The sequence below is a fragment of the Lithobates pipiens genome, unplaced genomic scaffold (genome assembly GCF_037356315.1).
Source record: "Lithobates pipiens isolate NorthernLeopardFrog02 unplaced genomic scaffold, aLitPip1_a1.2 Scaffold_28, whole genome shotgun sequence".
NCBI lineage: Eukaryota > Metazoa > Chordata > Amphibia > Anura > Ranidae > Lithobates > Lithobates pipiens.
The window spans coordinates 83046390-83074122 of NW_027507789.1; the positions used below are offsets into that span (position 1 = coordinate 83046390).

The 27733-nt window shown below is 46.0% G+C and overlaps 4 pseudogenes; 2 read left to right on the forward strand and 2 right to left on the reverse strand.

Annotated features, from left to right (window-relative positions):
- Nucleotides 1-1109: 1109 nt before the first annotated feature.
- Nucleotides 1110-1228, reverse strand: LOC143936447 (5S ribosomal RNA; annotated as a pseudogene).
- An 8149-nt stretch (nt 1229-9377) lies between these two features.
- Nucleotides 9378-9496, reverse strand: LOC143937158 (5S ribosomal RNA; annotated as a pseudogene).
- A 7940-nt stretch (nt 9497-17436) lies between these two features.
- On the forward strand, nt 17437-17555 carry LOC143936604 (5S ribosomal RNA; annotated as a pseudogene).
- A 9525-nt stretch (nt 17556-27080) lies between these two features.
- Nucleotides 27081-27199, forward strand: LOC143936930 (5S ribosomal RNA; annotated as a pseudogene).
- Nucleotides 27200-27733: the final 534 nt, after the last annotated feature.

The following is a 27733-nucleotide window of genomic DNA, read 5'->3' on the forward strand; positions in this document are numbered from 1 at the left end:
TGACAAATGCAAAGATAGTCACCTTGAGATACAAGCAAAAAAAAACAGGTCAATGTCAACAACATAAAAAGAAGCCTATGACACCTGGTATTCCCAGGCGGTCTCCCATCCAGGTACTAACAAGGCCCGACTCTTCTTAGCCTCCAACATCAAACGAGATCGGGTGTTTTCAGGGTGATGTGCCCTGAGGCAATCTCTTCAGGCACTTTCAACCCTCTTGACAAACTCCAAGATGGTCACCTTGGGATACAAGCAAAAAAGCCAATGCCAACAACTTAAAAAAAAAACTATGGCATCGTGAAATCCCAGGTGGTCTCCCATCCAGGTACTAACCAGGTCCCAGCCCTGCTTAGCCTCTGAAATCAAATGAGATTGGGCTCTTTCAGGGTGATGTGGCCGTAGGAGATTTCTTCAGGCACTCTCAACCCTCTTGACTAACGCCAAGATGGTCACTTTGGGAAACAAACAAAAGAAACAAGTCAACGCCAACAACATAATAAGAAGTGTACAGCACCTAGTATTCCCGGGTGGTCTCCAATCCAGGTACTAGCAAGGCCCGACCCTGTTTAGCCTCTGAGATCAGAGGAGATCGGGCGCCTTCAGGGTTATGTGCCCATAGGCAATCTCTTTGGGCACTCTCATCCCTCTTGAAAAATGCCAAGATAGTCACCCTGGGAAACAAGCGAAAAAAAACAGGTCAACGCCAACAACATAAAAAGAAGAATACGGCACCTGGTATTCCAAGGCCGTCTCCCATTCAAGTACTAACTAGGCCCAACCCTTCTTAGCCTCCGAGATCAGAAGAGATAGGGTGCTTTCAGGGTGATGCGGCTGTAAACGATCTCTTTAGGCACTCTCAACCCTCTTGACAAGATGATCACTTTGGGAAACAAGCGAAAAAAACAGGTCAACACCAACAACATAAAAAGAAGCCTGCGGCATCTGGAAAACCCAGGCGGTCTCCCATCCAGGTAAAAACCAGGACCAACCCTGCTTAGCCTCTGAGACCAGGGCGCTTTCAGGGTGTTGTGCCCGTAGGCAATTTCTTTGGCAATTTCTTTGGGAAACAAGGGAAAAAAAAACAGGTAAATGCCGACAACATAATTAGAAGCCTACGGCACCTGGTATTCCCAGGCTGTCTCCCATCCAGGTACTAACCAGGCCAATCGCTGCTTAGCCTCCGAGATCAGATGAGATTGGGCTCTTTCAGGGTGTTTTGGCCGTAGGCACTCTCTTTGGGCCCTCTGAAGCTTCTTGACAAAGGCCAAGATGGTCACCTTGGGAAACAAGCTAAAAAAAACAGGTCAAAACCCACAACATAAAAAGAAGCCTACGGCATCCAGTATTCCCAGTTGATCTCCCAATCAAGACACTAATGAGGCCCGACAATGCTTAGCCTCCGAGATTAGACAAGATCGGGCACTTTCAAGGTGATGGGGCCGTAGGCGATCTCTTTGGGCACTCTCAACCATCTTGACAAATGCCAACATGGTCATCTTGGGAAACAAGTGAAAAAAAACAAGTCATTGCCAACATTGAAGGCTAAGCATTGTCGGGCAATCAGTTCCCTTGCCTGAAATAGGTATCTCAGAAATGCCATCTGGCTGCTTCCTGGGTTTCCAACTCCTTCAACTAATCCCAGGAGACAATACTTAGCCTCCATCCTGGTGGAGGTTCCAAAAACCCGATCAATGGTTCCTGTCACCTCCGTCCAGTAGCGGATCACCTTCAGGCATCTACAAAACATGTGAATCATGTCTCCCCCCATGTTCCCGCACTGGGGGCAGCTTGCATCTGGCCACTCGGCCAAATTGGAAAAGTTTACGAGGAGCATAATAAGTTCTATATAATAAGAACAGATGTGACATCCTCTGAGAGGAGAGCCACAATTGACCACAGGCAGGATTCCTGTGGCCAATTATAGCTCAGGGGGGTTTAGTACACACCCCACACTATGGTGTGTTGCGGCGGTCAGGGAAAGAGGACGATAGGCAGGGACTGCTTGGGAACTGCTTGGGAACCTAGCACTGTTACAGTGGGGGTTATGTGCCTCCTGCACAGTACACACCTGAAGCTACCCTTTATTACTGGTGTTCAATTTCTGCAATACAGGCATCTGCAGTGGTTGTTGAGTGTGGGTGTTGTGTGCCTCCTGCACAGTATACACCTGAAGCTACCCCTTATTGCTGGTGTTCTGTTTCTGTAATACAGGAACTTAGCACTGATACAGTGGGTGTTGTGTGCCTCCCACGCTTTTCCTTATTTTCGGCAGCTGGACGTGTTGAGCCACATCATGCCGAAGACTTGGTTGGATGTGGAAGACCAAGCCCTCCTAATGCTCCTCATCCACTCTCACCCAGGCTCAGGGTACTAGCCTGTGTTCTGTATACACTAGGCTTTCTTCTGTATACCCTATCCTCTCTTTATAGTCTAGCCTGTTGTTTATGTACACTAGACTCTTTGTTTAACTCATAAATGGCAGTTAATCTAGCCTATCTATATACACTAGCCTGTGTTTTGTACACTTTAACCTCTCTGTATAAACTAGCCGGTCTTCTACATACACGAGCCTCTCTGTATACCCTTGGATGTCTTTTGTATACACTAGCTTCTCTTTATACATTAGCTCTCTGTATACCCAAGCCTCTCTGTATACACTAGTCCGTCTGTATACACTAGCAAGTCTGCATACACCAGCCTCTCTGTGTAACCCAGCCTCTCTCTCTGTATACCCTAGCCTCCATCTCTGCATACCCAAGATGTTCTTCTCTATAATCTAGCCTATTTGTATACACTAGCCTGTCTTTTGCACACATTAGCATCTCTATATAAAGTAGCCGGTCTTCTGTATACACTAGTCCGTCTGTATACACTAGCAAGTATGCATACTCTAGCCTCTTTCTCTGTATACCCTAGCCTCCATCTCTGCATACCCAGGACGTTCTTCTGTATAATCTAGTCTATCTGTATACACTAGTGTGTACAGAGGACCGGCTAGTTTATACAGAGAGGCTAATGTGTACAAAAGACAGGCTCATGTATACAGATAGGCTATACAGAAGAACGTCCTGTGTATGCAGAGCGCTCAGCTTCAAGGGATGGCCAACATGAGTAATATGAGGGACACTCCTCACCCCCTCCCCCCACCTAGCAGATCTGACTTTCATCCCCTTGCCCTCTCTGCCTCGGTCATCTGGTGGCAGTTTTATGCACTCCCGAGCCCCCACCCATTCATAATCCTTACCGACCTTTCCTTCCGCTGCTCACAGGAACACACTGGATGACTTGTCTAATTAACCAACTTGTACAAGACACCGCTATCCTCCTGTCTGACACCGGTCCCCCTTGGAGTCTTTATCCCTCACTGTTTGGGTGGTCCCTGCCTCCCCCTGGATGCTCCACATATACCCTGACGACATTGTAGGAGGGGTACCACTTGACAGGACACGGGGCTGTCATGCCGGTGGCATCTCCCATTGGAGGAAGGGATGATGGCCCCAACCCCTTGGCAGCAGGTTCTTTCATGTACAGACCAGGGCGGCTCATCTTCCCTTCTGGGGTCTTGACCTTAGGGGGGGGAGTTGCACTTTGGGGGGTCTGAATGATACCTAGTGCACTGTATTGGAATGGCTTGACATTCCCACATATGTGTCCCCTCCCCCTGGTTGCACCCCTCGTCCCCCCCTCTGGCCCCCACCTACTCTTTACCGACATTGCCTTCTGCAGCTTACGGGGACACCCTGGATGACTTATTTATTGAGCCTATTGGTACGAGACACTGCTTCCCTCCAGTTTACTCTGGACCCCCCTGGAGGATTTAACCCTTACTGTTTGGGCGATCCCAGCCTCCCTCTGGATGCTCTACACAGCCCCCGATGGCGATGCAGGAGAGACACTAATTGGCGGGCCCCAGGACTGCTGCTCGGGTGAAGTCTCCCGTTGGATGGAGAGATGGTGGCCCCAGCCCCTTGCCTGCCGGATTTTCCTTGCACCGACCAGGGCTGCTCCTCTTTCATCTTGATGTGTTGACCCTGGAGGGGAGAAGTTGAAATTTATGGGGTCCGGGTGGTTTCTGCTGTGAGTGCGCTAAAGGACTTGACATTTCCACATGCTTGTACCCTTTCCCTTGCTGCGCCCCTTCCCTCCCCGTTTTTCCCCCCTTCCCTCCCCCTTTTCCCCCGGGACGTGGGGGTAAGGAGAGGAATATCTGCCAAAGGGAAAAATGCATTTGTTCGGGGACTGCATGTACGTTTGGGGTATGGGACGGGGGGTGGTGGATCCCATTCTGTGATTCCTTTTCTGTTGTGACGGGCTCCCTCATGCATGCCTACATTTTGGGCGAGCCGAGGAGACCCCTCGGTGCTGACAGATATATGCTCTACCACTGTTTTGATTACACTATTGTTTTTTGGTTCTATGATGTTACTGATTGTCTTTTATTTTCATACCGGTATCAGACGTGACATTTACCACTGCCGGGAGTGGGGGGACTAGGATCCGGGGGCTCCCTCTCTGACCTGTCTACCCACCAACCCAAGTAGGACGGCGCTTTAAACCCAGTGTACAACTGGTAAGCGCTATAGCATAATTGTGCTGTTTTAATATACCCTTCCTGTACTGTTGAGTGTGGACAACCCTTAATTTCCCTCTCCCCCTGGGGTTGAGGTGCCCGGCCTCTTTTTCCCCTTACCTTTCCTTCCATTTGCCCTTCCTTTCTACCGCTTTGTTCCTGCCATTCATTACCTACCCAATAACTACCTTGGTTCAACTTTCTTTGCTTTTCTCTGTCGTCCCCCTCCCCGAGGAGCTAAGGCAGGCTCAGTCAAGGTCACCTCTCTAAACGTTAAGGGACTGAACTCCCCTGAAAAATGGTGGATCCTCCTATGAGAACTGAAGACTTCCTGTACTGATGTGGCCTTTATACAAGAAACACATTTTAAAAATACTAGCCTCCCCTTTCTATGGTCGAGATCCTTCCCTAAGGTCTACCACTCTACTAACCCCTCCTCTAAGACCAAGGGAGTCTCCATTCTGATCTCTAGCAGGCTCCCCTGGGTTCCCCAGGATTCTCTGGTGGACCCTGGGGGCAGATATCTTTTTCTTAGGGGCCACATTGGAGAGCTCCCTTTTACATTTGCCACTGTGTATGCTCCCAATGATCACCAGGACATGTTCCTCAGAACTACCCTGCACAGATTATGTGACTTTCGGGAGGGCCAGTTGATATTAGGTGGGGACTTTAATGTCCCCTGTCGCCATCGATTGACACTTCTGCCTCTGCCTCTTGCTCCTCGCTCCTCATTTCCTCTATAAAGCAGATTACTAAGTGTTTACTGAATCACCAATTAGTTGATGTCTGGCGTCTGCAACACTCCTGGTAAAGAACCCACTCTTTTTGCTCTTCTCCTCACAAATCATACTTGAGGATAGACTTCTTCTTTTTTTTTATAAATTCTTTATTTTTTCATCTTTTCTTTCCATAGATTTCACATTACATTTCGTTATACATCTACAACTTCTTAAACAGCTATAACAGTCTTATACCAACTGCACTTGGTGAGCTCTTCCTCCATCGGCCATATTACTTGGTCTGACCACGCTCCTGTAGCCCTTACCTTCACCCTCTCTAGGAACCCCTCACCTAGGTCTCTATTCTGGCACCTTAATGAGAGCCTCCTAGAGATACCGGAAGTTTTAGCAGATGTGACCAGGGAATTGGCCCTTTATTTTCAAGAAAACTAAACGCAGGACTGCGACCCGGGGATAATTTGGGAGGCTCACAAGTCAGTACTCCGCAGGGTACTTATCAGGCACAGGGCGCGCATCAAACGAACACGGAAGGAACAGCTTGCTAATCTGTTTCGTGAACTTGCTTCTGTGGAAGCGAAACATAAACATGCCCCCTCACGGACCTTAGAGATTGAATTGGGGACACTCCGTACCCAGATTACTGACCTACTCCATTATAAAGCGAAAGCGGCACTCCAGTTTTGTTGTAAACTGACGTAGGAGTCAGGGGACAAATGCGGAAAAATCTTAGCCAGGTCAGTAAAGGAGTTGAAATCTGCCTCTTACATACCACAGTTGATAGATGAAAATGGCCAGAGGGCCTCTACCCCAACCCAAATAGCCAAAGTCTTTGAAAAATTTTACTCTGATCTCTACAACCTGCCCGATTCAGGGACCGGAGAGGACAATAAAGACAGATATGTAACCGGTTCTGGTCTACCAACCCTCTTATCGGAATCACGGGAGTACTTGGAGGACCCGATCACACTGGAAGAAGTCCAGACGGCCGTGGGACCTCCGAAGGTGGGTAAGGCTCCTGGCCCTGACGGATATACCGCACAATACTATAAGACCTTCCTCCCTATTCTCGGCCCGCGCTTGGTGAATTTATTTAATACTCTGAGCTCGAATGGGGATTTAGAGCCCACATCTCGTTGATACCAAAGGAGGGCAAAGACACGGGCCTATGTGGGAGCTACAGACCCATTTCCCTCCTAAATTCGGTCCTAAAACTATTCTCTAAAATCCTCGCCACGCAATTGGCACAGCACTTGCAGTCCCTTATACACATTGACCAGTTAGGTTTTATTCCCACCAGGGAAGATAGGGACAACACCATTAAGGTGCTTACCCTGGTCCATAAAGCAAAGTCATCTGGGACCCTTTGTCTTTTCGTGAGTACTGATGCCGAGAAGGCTTTTGATCGGGTCAAATGCACATTCATGTTCTCGGTCCTTCGCCATATAGGTCTGAGTGAACGGATGCTGGCATGGATAAGTAAGATATACTCACGCTCTCTTCAGCTCAAGTCAAAGCGAATGGGGTGCTCTCATCTCCCCTTAACATCGGGAATGGGACCAGACAGGGTTGCCCCCTGTCGCCCCTATTATTCGCACTGTCATTGGAACCCTTTCTCTCCACAATTCGACAAAACTCAGACATAACGGGACTCCAAATGGGTACTATTGAGTGCAAGATATCTGCCTACGCGGATTACATGCTGTTCTTGCTGACGAATCCCAGAGTATCCTTGCCAAATCTCCTTCAGGAATTCCAGCTATATGGGATACTTCTTGAAATCAGAGGCCATGGGGGTTGCAGTCCCCCCACAAACGTTACTAGACTTGCAGTCCAATTTTCAATTTAAATGGACCCATACAGCCCTTAAGAACTTAGGTACTTACATTCCACCGGACATTGCGCGTACGTTTATGTTGAACTTTCCCACACCCCTTGTCACAAAGATCCGCAGTTTGCTTCACGGGGGACTTTCTGGCCTCCATTCCTGGTTCAGGAGATGCAATCTTATTAAAATGAACATACTCCTTAAATTTACCTATCTTTTCCAAGCTCTCCCAATCCAGATTCCAGTCCCATTTTTTAAGCAAGCTCAATCCCTGCTCACTCAATTTAACTGGGCCCACAAAAATCTCAGACTTAAGCGGTCACAGTTGACATTGTCTAAACAACAGGGAGGGTTGGTTCTCCCTGACTTGCGACTGGAATCAAAACAAACTTTCTAAGCTCTGGGTGCAACTAGAACAATCTCACTCCCGAATTCCGCTAAGAAGCGCCATGTGGTGCTATAAGGATTTACCCACAGAATTGATGTCACATCCCACCATAGGGGCTTCGTTGAAAATCAGTCACCTGATCGCTACCCAAAACACACTCACGTCTTTGACTTCCCCCCTATTCCCTATACGTGGCCATCCAAACTTAGAACCGGGGACCCACTTAGAAATTCCAACCTAGACCATGCGTCTAAATTCGTCATTGATGGAAAATGGCCTTCTTTCTCAACCCTAACAGATCTGACAGGGCTTTTCCAACTGCCTTTTTGGAGAGTGGCGCAACGACATAATTTTCTCCATTCCATTCCCAATCCTCAAAGTTTCGCCCGCCCTCAGACGGAGTTCGAAACTCTATGTAGGAGCGAAGGCCCTTTGGCCCACATTCTCTATCAAACAGATCACTCACACTTAGACCTTAATTGCTCGTTTTCCCCAGCACAGAGACAACGCATTATCACTTTGGCTCTGAAAACCTCACTGTGCACGAAGATACAGGAGACAAATTTTAAACTTCTCACCAGGTGGTATTTGACACCATCAAAGCTGCATAAATGTTTCCCCTCTTCCTCGAACATATGCATTTTTTGGTCCTGCCCCAGCTTGGTGGACTTCTGGACAGAGATCCGATGCATAACATAAAATTTCACAGACTTCTCCATCCCGGAAGAGGCTGCATTCTTTCTCATGCACCATTCACAGATTCTTATTAAGAAGTACACAAAATCTACTTTACGGCTTGTGATAAATGCGGCGAAATCCTGCATCCCTCTCTATTGGAAAAAATGTTCCCCCCTTTTCATTACTCACTGGCTTAGGAAAATATAGGACATTAAAAAAATGGAGGACTTGATCCTCACATCAAAAGGTAAACAAGAATTTTTTAAACAAACCTGGGACATCTTTATATTCTCGCTGGAAGGATGTCGCCTGCTATCACCTTAGTGCTCTGAGCTTTCCTTGACTGGCCCCTTGGGCAGTGGCTGCCCTCGTGTCTCGTCCCCTCTTCTCCTTTCCTTATCTTTCACCCCTTCTCTTTTCTGCCTTCTTCCCCTATCTCTCACCCCCTCCACCCCCTCTCTCTTTTGAAAAAAGTTGAAAATTGGGAATGATGACCCCACACCCCCCTCTGGATGGATTATGCGGAGGGACCTGGGGTTTGTGTGACCCTGGATCTTGGAACAGTACTTTATCCGTGCCTCGAATCATTATGATTGATGGAAGGCAGACTGACAGTTGTGAATATACCTGTACTAAGTATTGTTCAGCTGCTCTTTCCTCTGTATTTCTCTGTTGCATTATGTACTCGGGGGACTGCCTTCCCCTGTTTGGAGAAAAAATTATATTTGAAAAAAAAAAAGAAGGCTACGACGCCTGGTATTCCCAGGCGGTCTCCCATCCAGGCATTATCCAGGCCAGACCCTGCTTAGCCTCCAAAATTAGACGAGATGGAACAGATTCAGGGTGATGTGGCTGTAGCCAATATCTTCAGGCACTCTCAACTCTCTTGACAAACGCCAAGATGGTCACCTTGGGAACAAGCGGTAAAAAATAGGTCAACGCCAACAACATAAAAAGAAGCCTACGGCATCTTGAAATCCCAGGCGGTCTCCCATCCAGGTACTAAACTGGTCCCAACCCTGCTTAGCCTCTGAGATCAGATGACATTGGGCTCTTTCAGGGTGATGTGGCCGTAGGAGAGTTCTTCAGGCACTCTCAACCCTCTTGACTAACGCCAAGATGGTCACCTTGGGAAACAAACAAAAAAAAAAAGTCAACGCCAACAACGTAAGAAGAAGTCTACAGCACCTAGTATTCCTAGGTGGTCTCCCATCCAGGTATTAACAAGGCCCGACCCTATTTAGTCTCTGAGATCAGACGAGATCTGGTGCTTTAAGGGTTATGTGGCCATAGGCGAGCTCTTCAGGCACTCTCAACCCTCTTGACAAACACCAAGATGGTCACCTTGGTAAACAAACAAAAAAAAACAAGTCAACGCCAACAACATAAAAAGAAGCCTACAGCACCTAGTATTCCCATACTCTAGCCTCTCTGTGTAACACAGTCTTTCTCTCTGTATACCCTTGCCTCCATCTCTGCATACCCAGGACCTTCCTCTGTATAATCTAGCCTATCTGTATACACTAGCCTGTCTTTTGTACAAATTAGCCTCTCTGTATAAACTAGCCGGTCTACTGTATACACGAGCCTCTCTGTATACCCTTGGTTGTCTTTTGTATACACTAGCCTCTCTTTATACATTAGCTCTCTGTATACCAAGCCTCTCTGTATACACTAGTCCATCTGTATTCACTAGCAACTCTGCATACACTAGTCTGTCTGTATACACTAGCAAGTCTGCAATCACTAGCCTCTCTGTGTATCCCAGCCTCTCTCTTTGTATACTCTAGCCTCCATCTCTGCATACCCAGGACGTCCTTCTGTATAATCTAGCCTATCTATATACACTAGCCTGTCTTTTGTACACATTAGCCTCTCTGTATAAACTAGCCGATCCTCTGTATACACAAGTCCATCTGTATACACTAGCAAGTCTGTGTAACCAAGCCTCTCTCTCTGTATACCCTAGCCTCCATCTCTGCATACCCAGGACGTTCTTCTGTATAATCTAGCCCATCTGTATACACTAGCCTGTCTTTTGTACACATTAGCCTCTCTGTATAAACTAGCCGGTCTTCTGTATACAGGAGCCTCTCTGTACACCCTTGGTTGTCTTTTGTATACACTAGCTTCTCTTTATACATTAGCTCTCTGTATACCAAGCCTCTCTGTATACACTAGTCCGTCTGTATACATTAGCAAGTCTGCATACTCCTGCCTCACTGTGTAACACAGCCTCTCTCTCTGTATACCCTAGCCTCCATCTGTGCATACCCAGGACGTTCTTCTGTATAATCTAGCCTATCTGTATACAATAGCCTGTTTTTTGTACACGTTAGCCTCTCTGTATAAACTAGCCGGGCTTCCGTATACACTAGTCCGTCTGTATACACTAGCAAGTCTGTGTAACCCAGCCTCTCTCTCTGTATACCTTAGCCTACATCTCTGCATACCCAGGAAGTTTTTCTGTATAATCTAGCCTATCTGTATACACTAGCCTGTCTTTTGTACACATTTGCCTCTCTGTATAAACTAGCCGTTCTTCTGTATACAATAGCCTCTCTGTATACCCTTGGTTGTCTTTTGTATACAATAGCTTCTCTTTATACATTAGCTCTCTGTATACCCAAGCCTCTCCGTATACACTAGTCCATCTGTATGCACTAGCAAGTCTGTGTAACCCAGCCTCTCTCTCTGTATACCCTAGCCTCCATCTCTGCATACTCAGGACATTCTTCTGTATAATCTAGCCTATCTGTATACACTAGCCTGTCTTTTGTACACAACCTCTCTGTATAAACTAGCCGGTCTTCTGTATACACGAGCCTCTCTTTATACATTAGCTCTCTGTATACCCAAGCCTCTCTGTATACACTAGTCCGTCTGTATACACTAGCAAGTCTGCATACACTATCCTGGCTGTGTAACCCAGCCTCTCTCTCTGTATACCCTTGCCTCCATCTCTGCATACCCAGGACGTCCTTCTCTATAATCTAGCCTATTTTTATACACTAGCCTGTCTTTTGTACACATTACACTCTCTGCATAAACTAGCCAGTCTTCTGTATACACTACTCCGTCTGTATACACTAGCAAGTATGCATACTCTAGCCTCTCTCTCTGTATACCCTTGCCTCCATCTCTGCATACCCAGGACATTCTTCTGTATAATCTAGCCTATCTGTATACACTAGTGTGTACAGAGGACTGGCTAGTTTATACAGAGAGGCTGATGTGTACAAAAGACAGGCTAATGTATACAGATAGGCTAGATTATACAGAAGAAAGTCCTGGGTATGCAGAGCGCTCAGCTTCAAGGGATGGCCAACGTGAGTAATATGAGGGACTCTCCTCACCCCCCCACCTACCAGATCTGACTTTCATCCCCTTGCCCTTGACATTGACATGGGAATGTCAAGCATCCTGGATGCTTGACATTCCCGCATATTTGTCCCCTCCCCCTGGTTGCGCCCCTCGTCCCAGCCCTCTGGACCCCACCTACTCTTTGCCGACATTGCCTTCTGCAGCTTACGGGGACACCCTGGGTGACTTATTTATTGAGCCTATTGGTACGAGACACTGCTTCCCTCCGGTTTTACTCTGGACCCACTGGAGGATTTACCCCTTACTGTTTGGGCGGTCCCAGCCTCCCTCTCTGCCCCGATCATCTGGTGGCAGTTTTATGCACTCCCTGGCCCCCACCCATTCATAATCCTTACCGACCTTGCCTTCCGCTGCTCACAGGAACACACTGCATGACTTGTCCAATTAACCAATTTGTACAAGACACCGCTATCCTCCTGTGTCACACCGGTCCCCCTTGGAGGCTTTATCCCTCACTGTTTGGGTGGTCCCTGACCCCGTGGATGCTCCACATATACCCAGATGACATTGTCGGAGGGGCACCACTTGACAGGACACGAGGCTGTCATACCGGTGGCATCTCCCATTGGAGGAAGGGATGATGGCCCCAACCCCTTGGCAGCAGTTTCTTTCATGTACAGACCAGGGCGGCTCATCTTCCCTTCTGGAGTCTTGACCTTAGAGGGGGAGTGATACCTAGTGCACTGTACTGGAAGGGCTTGACATTCCCGCATATTTGTCCCCTCCCCCTGGTTGCGCCCCTCGTCCCAGCCCTCTGGACCCCACCTACTCTTTGCCGACATTGCCTTCTGCAGCTTACGGGGACACCCTGGGTGACTTATTTATTGAGACACTGCTTCCCTCCGGTTTTACTCTGGACCCACTGAAGGATTTACCCCTTACTGTTTGGGCGGTCCCAGCCTCCCTCTGGATGCTCTACACAGCCCCCGATGGCGATGCAGGAGAGACACTAATTGGCGGGCCCCAGGACTGCTGCTTGGGTGAAGTCTTCCGTTGGATGGAGGGATGGTGGCCCCAGCCCCTTGCCTGCTGGATTTTCCATGCGCTGACCAGGGCTGCTCCCTTTCATCTTGATGTGGTGACCATGGAGTGGAGGAGTTGAAATTTATGGCATCCATGTGGTTGCTGGTGGTAGTGCGCTAAAGGACTTGACATTTCCGCATGTTTGTCCCCTCTCCCTTGCTGCCCCCCCCTTCCCCCCTTCCCTCCTTCCCTTCCCTCCCCCCTTTCCCTCCTTTTCCCCCCCTCCCCCCCCCCTTTCCCCCTTCCCTCCCCCTTTTCCCCCCGGGGCGTGGACAGGGGAGAGGGGGTAAGGAGAGGACAATCTGCCAAAGGGAGAAATGTTCGGGGACTGCATGTACTTTTGTAGTTTTTGTCGAATTGTGGAGAGAAAGGGTTCCAATGACGTGCGAATGATAGGGGCGACAGGGGGCAACCCTGTCTGGTCCCATTCCCGATGTCAAGGGGAGATGAGAGCACCTCATTCGCTTTGACTTGAGCTGAAGGGCGTGAGTATATCTTACTTATCCATGCCAGCATCCGTTCACTCAGACCGATATGGCGAAGGACCGAGAAGATGAATGTCCATTTGACCCGATCAAAAGCCTTCTCGGCATCAGTACTCACGAAAAGACAAGGGTCCCAGATGACTTTGCTTTATGGACCAGGGTAAGCACCTTAATGGTGTAGTCCCTATCTTCCCGAGTGGGAATAAAACCTAACTGATCAATGTGTATAAGGGACTGCAAGTGCTGTGCCAATCGCGTGGCGAGGATTTTAGAAAATAGTTTTAGGACCGAATTTAGGAGGGAAATGGGTCTGTAGCTCCCACATAGGCACGGGTCTTTGCCCTCCTTAGGTATCAACGAGATGTGGGCTCTAAGGGTATCCTCAGGAAAATACCCATTCGAGCTCAGAGTATTAAATAAATTCACCAAGCGCGGGTGAGAATAGGGAGGAAGGTCTTATAGTATTGTGCGGTATATCCGTCAGGGCCCGGAGCCTTACCTACCTTTGGAGGTCCCGCGGCCGTCTGGACTTCTTCCAGTGTGATTGGGTCCTCCAAGTACTCCCGTGATTCAGATGAGAGGGTTGGTAGACCAGAGCCGGTTACATATCTGTCTATATTGTCCTGTCCGGACCCTGAATCGGGCAGGTTGTAGAGATCAGAGTAAAATTTTTCAAAGACTTTGGCTATTTGGGTTGGGGTAGAGGCCCTCTGGCCATTCTCATCTATCAATATATGTGGTATGTAAGAGGCAAATTTCAACTCCTTTACTGACCTGGCTAAGATTTTACTGCATTTGTCCCCTGACTCCTACGTCAGTTTATGACAAAACTGGAGTGCCGCTTTCGCTTTATAATGGAGTAGGTCAGTAATCTGGGTACGGAGTGTCCCCAATTCAATCTCTAAGGTCCATGAGGGGGCATGTTTATGTTTCGCTTCCACAGAGGCAAGTTCACGAAACAGATTAGCAAGCTGTTCCTTCCGTGTTCGTTTGATGCGTGCCCTGTGCCTGATAAGTACCCTGCGGAGTACTGACTTGTGAGCCTCCAACAAGTAATGTGGCCGATGGAGGAAGAGCTCACCAAGTCTATCCTCAAGTATGATTTGTGAGGGGAAGAGCAAAAAAAGTAGTCCCTTTCCCCGGAGTGTTGCAGACGCCAGACATCAACTAATTGGTCATTCAGTAAACACTTAGTAATCCGTTTTCTAGAGGAAATGAGGAGCGAGGAGCAAGAGGCAGAAGTGTCAACCGAGGGCGAAAGGGGACATTAAAGTCCACACCTAATATCATCTGGCCCTCCCGAAAGTCACATAATCTGTGCAGGGTATTTATGAGGAACGTGTCTTGGTGATCATTGGGAGCATACACAGTGGCAAATGTAAAAATGAGCTCTCCAATGTGGCCCCTAAGTAAAAGATATCGGCCCCCAGGGTCCACCAGAGAATCCTAGAGAACCCAGGGGAGCCTGCTAGAGATCAGAATGGAGACTCCCTTGGTCTTAGAGCAGGGGTTAGTAGAATGGTAGACCTTAGGGAAGGATCTCGACCGTAGAAAGGGGAGGCTAGTATTTTTAAAATGTGTTTCTTGTATAAAGGCCACATCAGTACAGGAAGTCTTCAGTTCTCACAGGAGGATCCACCGTTTTTCAGGGGAGTTCAGTCCCTTAACTTTCAGAGAGGTGACCTTGACTGAGTCAGCCATCGCTCCTCGGGGATTGTGAGGGGGACGTCAGAGAAAAGCAAAGAAAGTTGAACCAAGGTAGGTATTGGGTAGGTAATGGATGGGCAAATGGAAGGAAAGGTAAGGGGAAAAAGAGGCCGGGCACCTTAACCCCTTAACCTTAACCTTAAAGGGTTGTCCGCACTCAACAGTACAGGAAGGGTATACTAAAACAGCACAATTATGCTATAGCGCTTACCAGATGTACACTGGGTTCAAAGCACCGCCCTACTTTGGTTGGTGGGTAGACAGGACGGAGAGGGAGCCCACGGATCCTAGTCTCCCCAGTCCCGGCAGTGGTAAATGTCACGTCTGATACCGGTATGCAAATAAAAGACAGCACTGAGGGGTCACCTCGGCTCGCCCTAAACGTAGGTATGCACGAGGGAGCCCGTCAAAACAGAAAAGGCATCACAGAATGGGATCCACCCCCCCCCCCCGTCCCATACCCCAAAAGTACATGCAGTCCCCAAACATTTCTCCCTTTGGCAGATTGTCCTCTCCTTACCCCCTCTCCCTTGTCCACGCCCCGGGGGGAAAAGGGGGAGGGAAGGGGGAAAAGGGGGGAAGGGGGGAAAGGAGGAAGGAAAGGGGGGAGGGAAGGGAAGGAGGGAAGGAGGGGAAGGGGGGAAGGAAGGACGTTGGCAGCAAGGGAGAGGGGACAAACATGCGGAAATGTCAAGTCCTTTAGCGCACTCCCACCAGCAACCACCCGGACGCCATAAATTTCAACTCCCCCACTCCATGGTCACCACATCAAGATGAAAGGGAGCAGCCCTGGTCGGTGCATGGAAAATCCGGCAGGCAAGGGGCTGGGGCCACCATCCCTCCATCCAAAGGGAGACTTCACACGAGCAGCAGTCCTGGGGCCCGCCAATTAGTGTCTCTCCTGCATCGCCATCGGGGGCTGTGTAGAGCATCCGGAGGGAGGCTGGGACCACCCAAACAGTAAGGGGTAAATCCTCCAAGGGGGTCCAGAGTCAAACTGGAGGGAAGCAGTGTCTCGTACCAATAGGCTCAATAAATAAGTCATCCAGGGTGTCCCCGTAAGCTGTAGAAGGCAATGTCGGCAAAGAGTAGGTGGGGGCCAGAGAGGGGGGACAAGGGGCGCAACCAGGGGGAGGGGACAAATATGCGGGAATGTCAAAGCCCTTCCAGTACCGCGCACTAGGTATCACTCAGACCCCCCAAAGTGCAACTCCCCCCTCTAAGGTCAAGACTCCAGAAGGGAAGATGAGCCGCCCTGCTCTGTACATGAAAGAATCTGCTCATCCCTTCCTCCAATGGGAGATGCCACCGGTATGACAGCCTGGTGTCCTGTCAAGTGGTGCCCCTCAGACAATGTCGTCGGGGTATATGTGGAGCATCCTGGGGGAGGCAGGGACCACCCAAAAAGTGAGGGATAAAGCCTCCAAGGGGGACCGGTGTGACACAGGAGGATAGCGGTGTCTTGTACAAATTGGTTAATTGGACAAGTCATCCAGTGTGTTGCTGTGAGCAGCGGAAGGCAAGGTCGGTAAGGATTATAAATGGGTGGGGGCCAGGGAGTGCATAAAATTGCCACCAGATGATCGGGGCAGAGAGGGCAAGGGGATGAAAGTCAGATCTGGTAGGTGGGGGGGGGGGGAGTGTCCCTCATATTACTCACGTTGGCCATCCCTTGAAGCTGAGCGCTCTGCATACCCAGGACTTTCTTCTGTATAATCTAGCCTATCTGTATAAACTAGCCGGTCCTCTGTACACACTAGTGTATACAGATAGGCTAGATTATACAGAAGAATATCCTGGGTATGCAGAGATGGAGGCAAGGGTATACAGAGAGAGAGGCTAGAGTATGCATACTTGCTAGTGTATACAGACGGAGTAGTGTATACAGAAGACTGGCTAGTTTATACAGAGAGTGTAATGTGTACAAAAGACAGGCTAGTGTATAAAAATAGACTAGATTATACAGAAGAACGTCCGGGTTATGCAGAGATGGAGGCTAGGGTATTCAGAGAGAGAGGCTTGGTTACACAGACTTGCTAGTGTATACAGATGGACTTGTGTATACAGAGGACCGGCTAGTTTATACAGAGAGGCTAATGTGTACAAAAGACAGGCTAGTGTATATAGATAGGCTAGATTATACAGAAGGACGTCCTGGGTATGCAGAGATGGAGGCTAGAGTATACAACGAGAGAGGCTGGGATACACAGAGAGGCTAGTGTATGCAGAGTTGCTAGTGAATACAGACGGACTAGTGTATACAGAGAGGCTTGGTATACAGAGAGCTAATGTATGAAGAGAAGCTAGTGTATACAAAAGACAACCAAGGGTATACAGAGAGGCTCGTGTATACAGTAGACCGGCTAGTTTATCCAGAGAGGCTAATTTGTACAAAAGACAGGCTAGTGTATACAGATAGGCTAGATTATACAGAGGAAGGTCCTGGGTATGCAGAGATGGAGTCTAGGGTATACAGAGAGAGAGACTGTGTTACACAGAGAGGCTAGAGTATGGGAATACTAGGTGCTGTAGGCTTCTTTTTATGTTGTTGGCGTTGACTTGTTTTTTTTTTTGTTTGTTTACCAAGGTGACCATCTTGGTGTTTGTCAAGAGGGTTGAGAGTGCCTGAAGAGCTCGTCTATGGCCAAATAACCCTGAAAGCACCAGATCTCGTCTGATCTCAGAGACTAAATAGGGTCGGGCCTTATTAATACCTGGATGGGAGACCACCTGGGAATACTAGGTGCTGTAGACTTCTTCTTATGTTGTTGGCGTTGACTTGTTTTTTTTGTTTGTTTCCCAAGGTGACCATCTTGGCGTTAGTCAAGAGGGTTGAGAATGCCTGAAGAAATCTCCTACGGCCACATCACCCTGAAAGAGCCCAATCTCATCGGATCTCAGAGGCTAAGCAGGGTTGGGACCAGTTTAGTACCTGGATGGGAGACCGGCTGGGATTTCAAGATGCATTAGGCTTCTGTTTATGTTGTTGGCATTGACCTATTTTTTTCCGCTTGTTCCCAAGGTGACCATCTTGGAGATTGTCAAGAGAGTTGAGAGTGCCTGAAGATATTGGCTACGGCCACATCACCCTGAATCTATTCCATCTTGTCTGATCTTGGAGGCTAAGCAGGGTCGGGCCTTAGTAATGCCTGGATTGGAGACCACCTGGGAGTACCAGGTGTCGTAGGCTTCTTTTTTTTTTTCAAATATAATTTTTTCTCCAAACAGGGGAAGGCGGTCCACCGAGTACATAATGCAACAGAGAAATACAGAGCAAAAAGCAGCTGAACAATACTTGATACAGGTATATTCGCAACTGTGAGTCTGCCTTCCATCAATCATAATGATTCGAGGCACGGATAAAGTACTGTACCAAGATCCAGGGTCACACAAACCCCAGGTCCCTCCTACATAATCCATCCAGAGGGGGGGGGGGGGCCGTCATTCCCAATTTTGCACTTTTTCCAAAAGAGAGAGGGGGTGGAGGGGGTGAGAGATAGGGCAAGAAGGCAGAAAAGAGAAGGGGTTAAAGATCAGGAAAGGAGAAGAGGGGATGAGACACGAGGGCAGCCACTGCCCAAGGGGCCAGTCAAGGAAAGCTCAGAGCACTAAGGCAATAGCAGGCGACATCCTTCCAGCGAGAATATAAAGGTATTCCAGATATCCCTGGTTTGTTGAAAAAATTCTTGTTTACCGTGTGATGTGAGGATCAAGTCCTCCACTTTTTTTAATGTCCTATATTTTCCTAAGCCAGTGAATAATGAAAAGGGGGGAACATTTTTTCCAATAGAGAGGGATGCAGGATTTCGCCGCATTTATCACATGCCGTGAAATAGATTTTGTGTACTTCTTAATAGGAATCTGTGGATGGTGCAAGAGAAAGAATGCAGCCTCTTCCGGGATGGAGAAGTCTGTGAATTTTTGTGTTATGCATCGGATCTCTGTCCAGAAGTCCACCAAGCTGGGGCAGGACCAGAAAATGCATATGTTCGAGGAAGAGGGGAAACATTTATGCAGCTTTGATGGTGTCAAATACCACCTGGTGAGAAGTTTAAAATTTGTCTCGTGTTTCTTCGTGCACAGTGAGGTTTTCAGAGCCAAAGTGATAATGCGTTGTCTCTGTGCTGGGGAAAACTAGCAATTAAGGTCTAAGTGTGGGTGATCTGTTTGAGAGATAATGTGGGCTAAAGGGCCTTCGCTCTTGCATAGAGTCTTGAACTCTGTCTGAGGGCAGGCGAAAGTTTGAGGATTGGGAATGGAATGGAGAAAATATAATGTCGTTGCGCCGCTCTCCAAAAAGGCAGTTGGAAAAGCCCTGTCGGATCTGTTAGGGTTGAGAAACAAGGCCATTTTCCGTCAATGACGAATTTAGAATTTAGAGAGAGGCTGGGTTACACAGACTTGCTAGTGTATACAGACGGACTAGTGTATACAGAAGGCCGGCTAGTTTATACAGAGAGGCTAATGAGTGCAAAAGACAGGCTAGTGTATACAAATAGGCTAAATTATAGAGAAGAACATCTTGGGTATGCAGAGATGGAGGCTAGGGTATACAAAGAGAGAGGCTGGTTTACACAGAGAGGCTAGTGATTGCAGACTTGCTAGTGTATACAGACAGACTAGTGTATACAGAGATGCTTGGGAATACAGAGAGCTAATGTATAAAGAGAAGCTAGTGTATACAAAACACAACCAAGGGTATACAGAGAGGCTCGTGTATACAGAAGACCGGCTAGTTTATACTGAGATGCTAATGTGTACAAAAGTGTATACAGATAGGCTAGATTATACAGAAGAACGTCCTGGGTATGCAGAGATGGAGGCTAAGGTATACAGAGAGAGAGGCTGGGTTACACAGAGAGGCAGGAGTATGCAGACTTGCTAGTGTATACAGATGGACTAGTGTATACAGTAGACCGGCTAGTTTATACAGAGAGGCTAATGTGTACAAAAGACATGCTAGTGCATACAGATAGGCTAGATTATACAGAAGAACGTCCTGGTTATGCAGAGATGGAGGTTAGGTTATACAGAAAGAGAGGCTTGGTTACACAGACTTACTAGTGTATACAGACGGACTAGTGTATACAGAGGACCGGCTAGTTTATACAGAGAGGCTAATGTGTACAAAAGACAGGCTAGATTATACAGAAGAACGTCCTGGGTATGAAGAGATGGAGGCTAGGTTATACAAAGGGAGAGGATGTTTTACACTGAGAGGCTAGTGTATGCAGACTTGCTAGAGTACAAAGACAGACAAATGTATACAGAGAGGCTATTTTATACAGAGAGACTAGGGAAAGCAGAGCGGTTAGTGTACAGAGACAAGCTGACAGTGAGGCCAGGGTATAAAAAGAAGTTAGGTTATACAGTATAATTGGAATGAGGCTGGGGTAATAAGATCGGCTTGGGTATACGGCGAGGTACACCCTAGAAAAGAAACAGAAAATAGAAAAGTCATACAAGGTAATATAGATAGGCTAATGTTATTCCCCTGAGCCTAGTGTTTACAGAAGAATGGCTAGTGTATACAGAGAGACTAGTATGTACAGATGACAAGCTATTGTTTACAGATAGGCTTTTGTATACAGAAGACAGTCTGGGGAATTCAGTGAGGCTAGTGTTTGCAGAGAGACTGGGACACCGAGACTATTGTAAAAAGAAGGCAGGCTAGTGTATATAGATTACGGGAACATGTATACAGAAGACAGAGAAGGCGGTGTACACCGAGAGATTAATATATGCAGAAAGGCTAGCGTGTACAGATGACAGGACTTTATTTTTTGCTAATGCAACTACTTCTTAATCATGTAAAGAGATACAGTGCTTTTTTCATATTTTGGTGCTGTTAAAAGGTCAGTGGTGTGTTTTCAGAGGTGATATATACAGTTAATGTGATACCGGCTAAATGTTAATATCTTAATATGTGCTGCGTGTAAGGTAGAAATAAGATGGTTTTGTGTTTGTTGGTTTACTAGGATTTAGAGATATTAATCTGTTTATTCTAATAATAAATTTAGCTAAATAACTCAGATTAATATTGAGACAGTATATACAGGTCGGGTTTAAGTGTAAATACACATAATATATATGATTGCGGCATAACACGAAATAACAGCAACGACGTGTCTAGGTTTTTATAATTCTGGTTCTTTACGTGTCTTTTTAATCATGTAGTGAATATACTCCAAATATAGCATAAGGATGAGAAAGGATAACACCTGGCAGAGGATGACATGGCAAAAAGACAAACTGCATTAGAATTGTGTATTTGAATTAGAGATGAACCATTAATACAGTTAACACGGCTACATACAGCAAAGTGTGAGCTAAGCAGCTAAATATTCCTTAAAATTGCAGAGATTAAGTATTGCAGTTGAAAAGAGATCAGAAGCGTTAGTTGCAGTAGCTTCAAAATGACTGAGAAATTCTTTCATTACTCTAAATGTAAAAGTTATCCCGGTAGCACTGAGTGGTCTGATATTAGATGAGTGATCGTTGTAGTACAAATTTAGTTTCCTATTTCAGAGAGATAACAGCTAAATTTGAGATGAGCAATTAAACTGTTCACATCGGTAGCATTGCATTACTCTTCATATGTGCAGCGTGTAAAGAAGCATTAAGATGATTTTGTATAATCCTAATATAAGCAGTGTACGTAATAAAGGTGAGTAGGTTACCTGGATTTAGACATAGCAAACTCTATAATCTAATTTAGAAACATTAGAAAGGATAATATTGATACAGTATATACAGGTCGAGGTTAAGTGGAAATACACAAAATATCTATCTTACCTTTACATTATTCAATAGAGCGTTGCAAAGTAATACCAAGGCAGATTGACGAAATAGCAATTAGATGAGATGATTGCTGTAATCATGAAATATCAGCAACGACGTGACGAGATTTCTATCGTTTTTCAGTATCCTTACGTGTCTTTAAGGATGAGAAAGTATAATAACTTGCAAAGTATGACATGGTAAAGAGACAGATTGCATTAGAGGTGTGAGTTAGACATGAAATGTCAATTACCATCGGTTACTTTCATGTTACCATTAATACAGTTTACGCGGCTACATACAGCAAAGTGTGAGCTAAGCAGCTAAGGGGTATACATTTTTTAAGAGTAAATTGACGTAGCTTGAAAATTCCATCGTGTAAATCGTTCCATTAATTTTGTTACGCATGAAGACGACAGTTTTCCGTTTTCACTGGTTATCGGCATAATGTATCAGTAACCCTGAACATTAATAGTGCAATCACTTCTCAATCAATTAAACCGTCCCACTGCTTTTCTCACATTTTGCTGCTGTCGGAATAGCAATGAGAATAGATGGTTGTAACACGACACGAAATATGAGCACGGCTAGCTACAGAAAAACAGTACATAATTTAAGAGTACAGTAGAATATAGTATACATTATTTAAGATTAAATTGATTTAGCATGAAAAATAATCTAAGTTTATCGTTGAGTAAATTTATCAGATAACTAACTCTGAGATTATGATTATGTCACAGGAATTTGACAGTTCCTTTACGCGGTAATTTTCCACTGGTATAATCATAATGTAATATCAGTAAATGTTAAAATTTTAAGACGGTTAAAATGTATTAGGATGTGGAATTGATATGGATTTAAAAGTGATACATTAATTTTCTGAAGCATATGGCAGAAAGACGGCTTACACTGCTTTTCTCACATTTTGCAACGGTTAAAAGAAATGTTTTGTCACTGTGTTTTAACTGTGACAGTTAAGGTGGAGAAAAAGAAGTAATACAGAAAATAAAGTCAAACAGTGGAAACGTTTATTTGCTTATGTCATGACAGCTGATACTGGTTGAGCAATAAAACTGTTTTATTAAGATGTAAGACTAGTTTTACTCTCTACATAAATGCTTTTGAGACAGTTGTATAATATAGGCCACCAATAGGACATTTAAATGGCTTAATATTGCAGGGAGGAAGTATCACTGTTCAACTGTAAGAAATTGAAAGCTTAGCTTGAGAATGGCCGAGAAATAGTTGCGTTAGTCTAAATTTAAAGGATATGCCGGTACCATTGAGAAAGGTTATATTAGACTAGTTGATCTTTGCATTACACAATCCTATTATTATTATTACAATTCTAGAGCAGAGAGATAGTTAATGTCAGAGATACTCGGTTAATGTCAGAAGAGCAATAAAACTGTTTACATCGTTAGCGAGCGATAGTTTCATTACTCTTAGTATGTGCGGCATATCTGATAGCAAATGGATGGTTTTGTGTACATTTTACATTACCGTACAATTAGCGGTAGACATCGATGTGAATAGATTTAACCGGATTTTGAGATAGTACTCTCTATTTCTAGTAATAAAGCAAAATAAGTCAGGATGGTGTGTCGTCAATGGTGATATCAGTTGATGTGGAGAATTAACAAATATGCATAATAGAGCAAAAGAGAGCAAAGATAAGTCATTTGTTAAGGCATTGGCCGTTATTGGTTTGCCCGTACTTTGATGTATGATAGTTTTATTGCATGATTATAATCGTGTAGTGAGTATAATCTATGTTTAGCATAAGAATGAAAAGGCAATGAGACAAACTCCATTAGAGATGTGAGCTAGATGAAATGAAGAAATGTCTCTGTATATTCCAGATTGTCTTCTGTTATCACTTAGAGGGTCTAAATTCACTAGCCTCTCTATATACACCAGCATGTTTACACTAGACGGTCTTCTGCATACAATAGCCTGTCTTCGAAATACACTAGCCTATGTTCTGAATACGTATTCTGTCTTCTGTATGCCCTAGCCTGTCTTCTGTATACATTAGTCTCTCTGTATAAACTAGCATCTCTGTATACCCCAAACTGTATCTGTAAACACTCGTCTCTTCTTTATAGCCTGTCTAGCCTTTCTTCTGTACACCGTAACTTCTCTGTATACACTAACCAGGCTTCCTTATACAATAGCTTCACTGTATGCACTAGCCTCTCTGTATAATCTAGCCTCTCTGTATACCCTAGATAGTGTTCTGCATACACTTGCCTCTCCGTAGAAGCCAGCCTTTATTCTGTATTCACTAGCCTTTCTTCTGTATGCTGTAGTCTTCTATATTTACTAGCTAGTACCCCTTGCATCTCTTTAAACTTTGTGTAAACTAGCCAGTCTCGCCGACTCTCTGAATACACTAAACTGTCTGTATACCACAGCCTGTCTTCAGTATACGCTAGCCTGTACAAACTAGCTTTAATAAACCAGCCTGTCTTCTGTACCCACTAGCCTGTCTGTTTACACTGGCCTGTCTTCTATACACACTATACTCTCTGTATACACTACCCAGTCTTCTGCATACACTGTCAGCTTTGATGTATACCCAAGCCTGTCTTGTATACACTAGTTTCTCTATATGCACTGTCCTTTCTGTATACACTCGACTCTCTCTATACACTGACCTCTCTATATACATTAACATCTCTTTAAACTAGCCTCTCTGTGTACCCCAGCCTCACTGTTTATTCTAGCATCTCTGAATACACTAGTATTTCTGTATACATCACCCTACCTGTATTAATTAGCATCTCTGTATACCCCAGCCTACCTTATGGCAGCCTCTCTGTATACACTACACTGTATAAACTAGCATTTCTGTATACATACCCCTATCTGTATTCACTAGCCTCTCTGTATACCCCACCCCAGCCTCTCTGTATACAATAGCCTACTACTTTGTATACCGAACCGGTTTTCTGTATAAACTTATACCCCAGCCTGCCTCTCTGTATGCACTAGCTTTTCTTCTGAATATAATAGTATCAGTCTCTCTCTATAACCAAGCCTGTTATCTGTATACACTATACTGTATATACTATACTGTTATACTGTATATACTATACTATACTGTATACTATACTGTTATCTGTATACACTATACACTGCATGTGTCCTGTATACACTAGCCTGTCTTCTTTATTCTCTAGCCTCTCTGTATACAATAGCCTACTACTTTGTATACCGAACCGGTTTTCTGTATAAACTTACCCTTAGCCTCTCTGTATATACTTAGCTTAGCCTTCCTTCTATATAAACTGTCATTTATGAGTTAAACAAGGAGTCTAGTGTACATAAATGACAGGCTAAAGAGAGAATAAGGTATACAGAAGAAAGCCTAGTGTATACAGAACACAGGCTAGTACCCTGGGCCTGGGTGAGAGTGGATGAGGAGCATTAGGAGGGCTTGGTCTTCCACATCCAACCAAGTCTTCGGCATAATGTGGCTCAACACGTCCAGCTGCCGAAAATAAGGAAAAGCGTGGGAGGCACACAACACCCACTGTAACAGTGCTAGGTTCCTGTATTACAGAAACAGAACACCAGCAATAAGGGGTAGCTTCAGGTGTATACTGTGCAGTAGGCACACAACACCCACACTCAACAACCACTGCAGATGCCTGTATTGCAGAAATTGAACACCAGTAATAAAGGGTAGCTTCAGGTGTGTACTGTGCAGGAGGCACATAACCCCCACTCTAACAGTGCTAGGTTCCAAAGCAGTTCCCAAGCAGTAAAGACACTGTCCCTGCCTATCGTCCTCTTTCCCTGACCGCCGCAACACACCATACAAGACCGCCGCGCTGGCGGCCTTATATAGTGTGGGGTGTGTACTAAACCCCCCTGAGCTATAATTGGCCACAGGAATCCTGCCTGTGGTCAATTGTGGCTCTCCTCTCAGAGGATGTCACATCTGTTCTTATTATATAGAACTTATTATGCTCCTCGTAAACTTTTCCAATTTGGCAGAGTGGCCAGATGCAAACTGCCCCCGGTGCGGGAACATGGGGGGAGACATGATTCACATGTTTTGGAGATGCCCGAAGTTGATCCGCTACTGGACGGAGGTGACAGGAACCATTGATCGGGTTTTTGGAACCTCCACCAGGATGGAGGCTAAGTATTGTCTCCTGGGATTAGTTGAAGCAGTTGGAAACCCGGGAAGCAGCCAGATGGCAGTTGTGAGATGCCTATTTCAGGCAAGGGAACTGATTTCCCGACCCTGCTTAGCCTCCAATGTTGGCAATGACTTGTTTTTTTTCGCTTGTTTCCCAAGATGACCATGTTGGCGTTTGTCAAGATGGTTGAGAGTGCCCGAAGAGATCGCCAATGGCCCCATCACCTTGAAAGTGCCCGATCTTGTCTAATCTCGGAGGCTAAGCATTGTCGGGCCTGATTAGTAACTGGATGGAAGACCGACTGGGAATACCAGGTGCCGTATGCTAATTTTTATGTTGTTGGTGTTGATCTGGTTTTTTTCGCTTGTTTCCCAAGATGACCATCTTGACATTTGTCAAGAGGGTTGAGAGTGCCCAAAGAAAGTGCCTACGGCCAAATCACCCTGAAAGTGCCCGATCTTGTCTGATCTCTGAGGCTAAGCATCGTTGGGCCTGATAAGTAACTGGATGGGAGATGGGAATACCAGGTGCCGTAGGCTTCTTTTTATGTTGTTGACGTTGACATGTTTTTTTCCGCTTGTTTCCCAAGATGACCATCTTGGCGTTTGTCAAGAGCATTGAGAGTGTCTGAATAGAACACCTACGGCCACATCACCCTGAAAGCACACAATCTCATCTGATCTCGGAGGCCTAGTGCGTGGACTAGTTAGTACCTGAATGGGACACCATCTGTGAATACCAGGTGCCGTAGGCTTCTTTTTACGTTGTTGGCGTTGACCTGTTTATTTTCACTTGTTTCCCAAGGTGACCTTCTTGCCGTTTGTCAAGAGGGTTGAAAGTGCCCTAAGAGATCGCCTATGGCCACATCATCCTGAAAGCGCTTGATCTTGTCTTGCCTGGGAGGCTATCCAGGGTCAGGCCTGGTTAGTACCTGGATGGGAGACTGCTTGGGAATACCAGGTGCCGTAGGCTTCATTTTATGTTGTTGGAGTTGACCTGTTTTTTTTTTTTTTCCTTGGTTCCCAAGGTGACCGTTTGTCAAGAGGGTTGAGAGTGCCCGAAGAGATCACCTACGGCCCATAACCCTGAAAGCGCCCAATCTCGTCTGATCTCGGAGGCTAAACAGTGTCAGGTCTGGTTAGTACCTGGATGGGAGACAGCCTGGGAAGACCAGGTGCCATAGAAGGTTCTGACCTGGTTAGTGTCTTGATTGGGAGATCGCCTGGGAATACCGGATGCCGTAGGCTTCTTTTTATTTTGTTGGCTTTGACCTGTTTTTTTTAGCTTGTTTTCCAAGGTGACCATCTTGGTCTTTGTCAAGAGGCTTCAGAGTGTCCAAAGAGAGTGCCTACGGCCAAAACACCCTGAAAGAGCCCAATCTCATCTGATCTCAGAGGCTAAGCAGTGATTGGCCTGGTTAGTACCTGGATGGGAGACAGCCTGGGAAAACCAGGTGCCGTAGGCTTCTCATTATGTTGTCGGCGTTGCGCTGTTTTTTTTCCCTTGTTTCCCAAAGAAATTGACAAAGAAATTGCCTACAGGCACAACACCCTGAAAGCGCCCAATCTTGTCTGGTCTCAGAGGCTAAGCAGGGTTGGGCCTGGTTTTTACCTGGATGGGAGACCGCCTGGGTTTTCTAGATGCCGCAGGCTTCTTTTTATGTTGTTGGTGTTGACCTGTTTTTTTTCGCTTATTTCCCAGGGTGACTATCTTGGCATTTTTCAAGAGGGATGAGTGTGCCCAAAGAGATTGCCTATGGGCACATCACCCTGAAAGCGCCCAATCTCCTCTGATCTCAGAGGCTAGAAAGGGTCGTGCCTTGTTAATACCTGGATGGGAGACTGCCTGGGAATACTAGGTGCTGTAGACTTCTCCTTATGTTGTTGGCGTTGACTTGCTTTATTGTTTGTTTCCCAAGGTGACCATCTTGGCATTTGTCAAGAGGTTTGAGAGTGCCTGAAAAAATCTACTATGGCCGCATCACCCTGAAAGAGCCCAA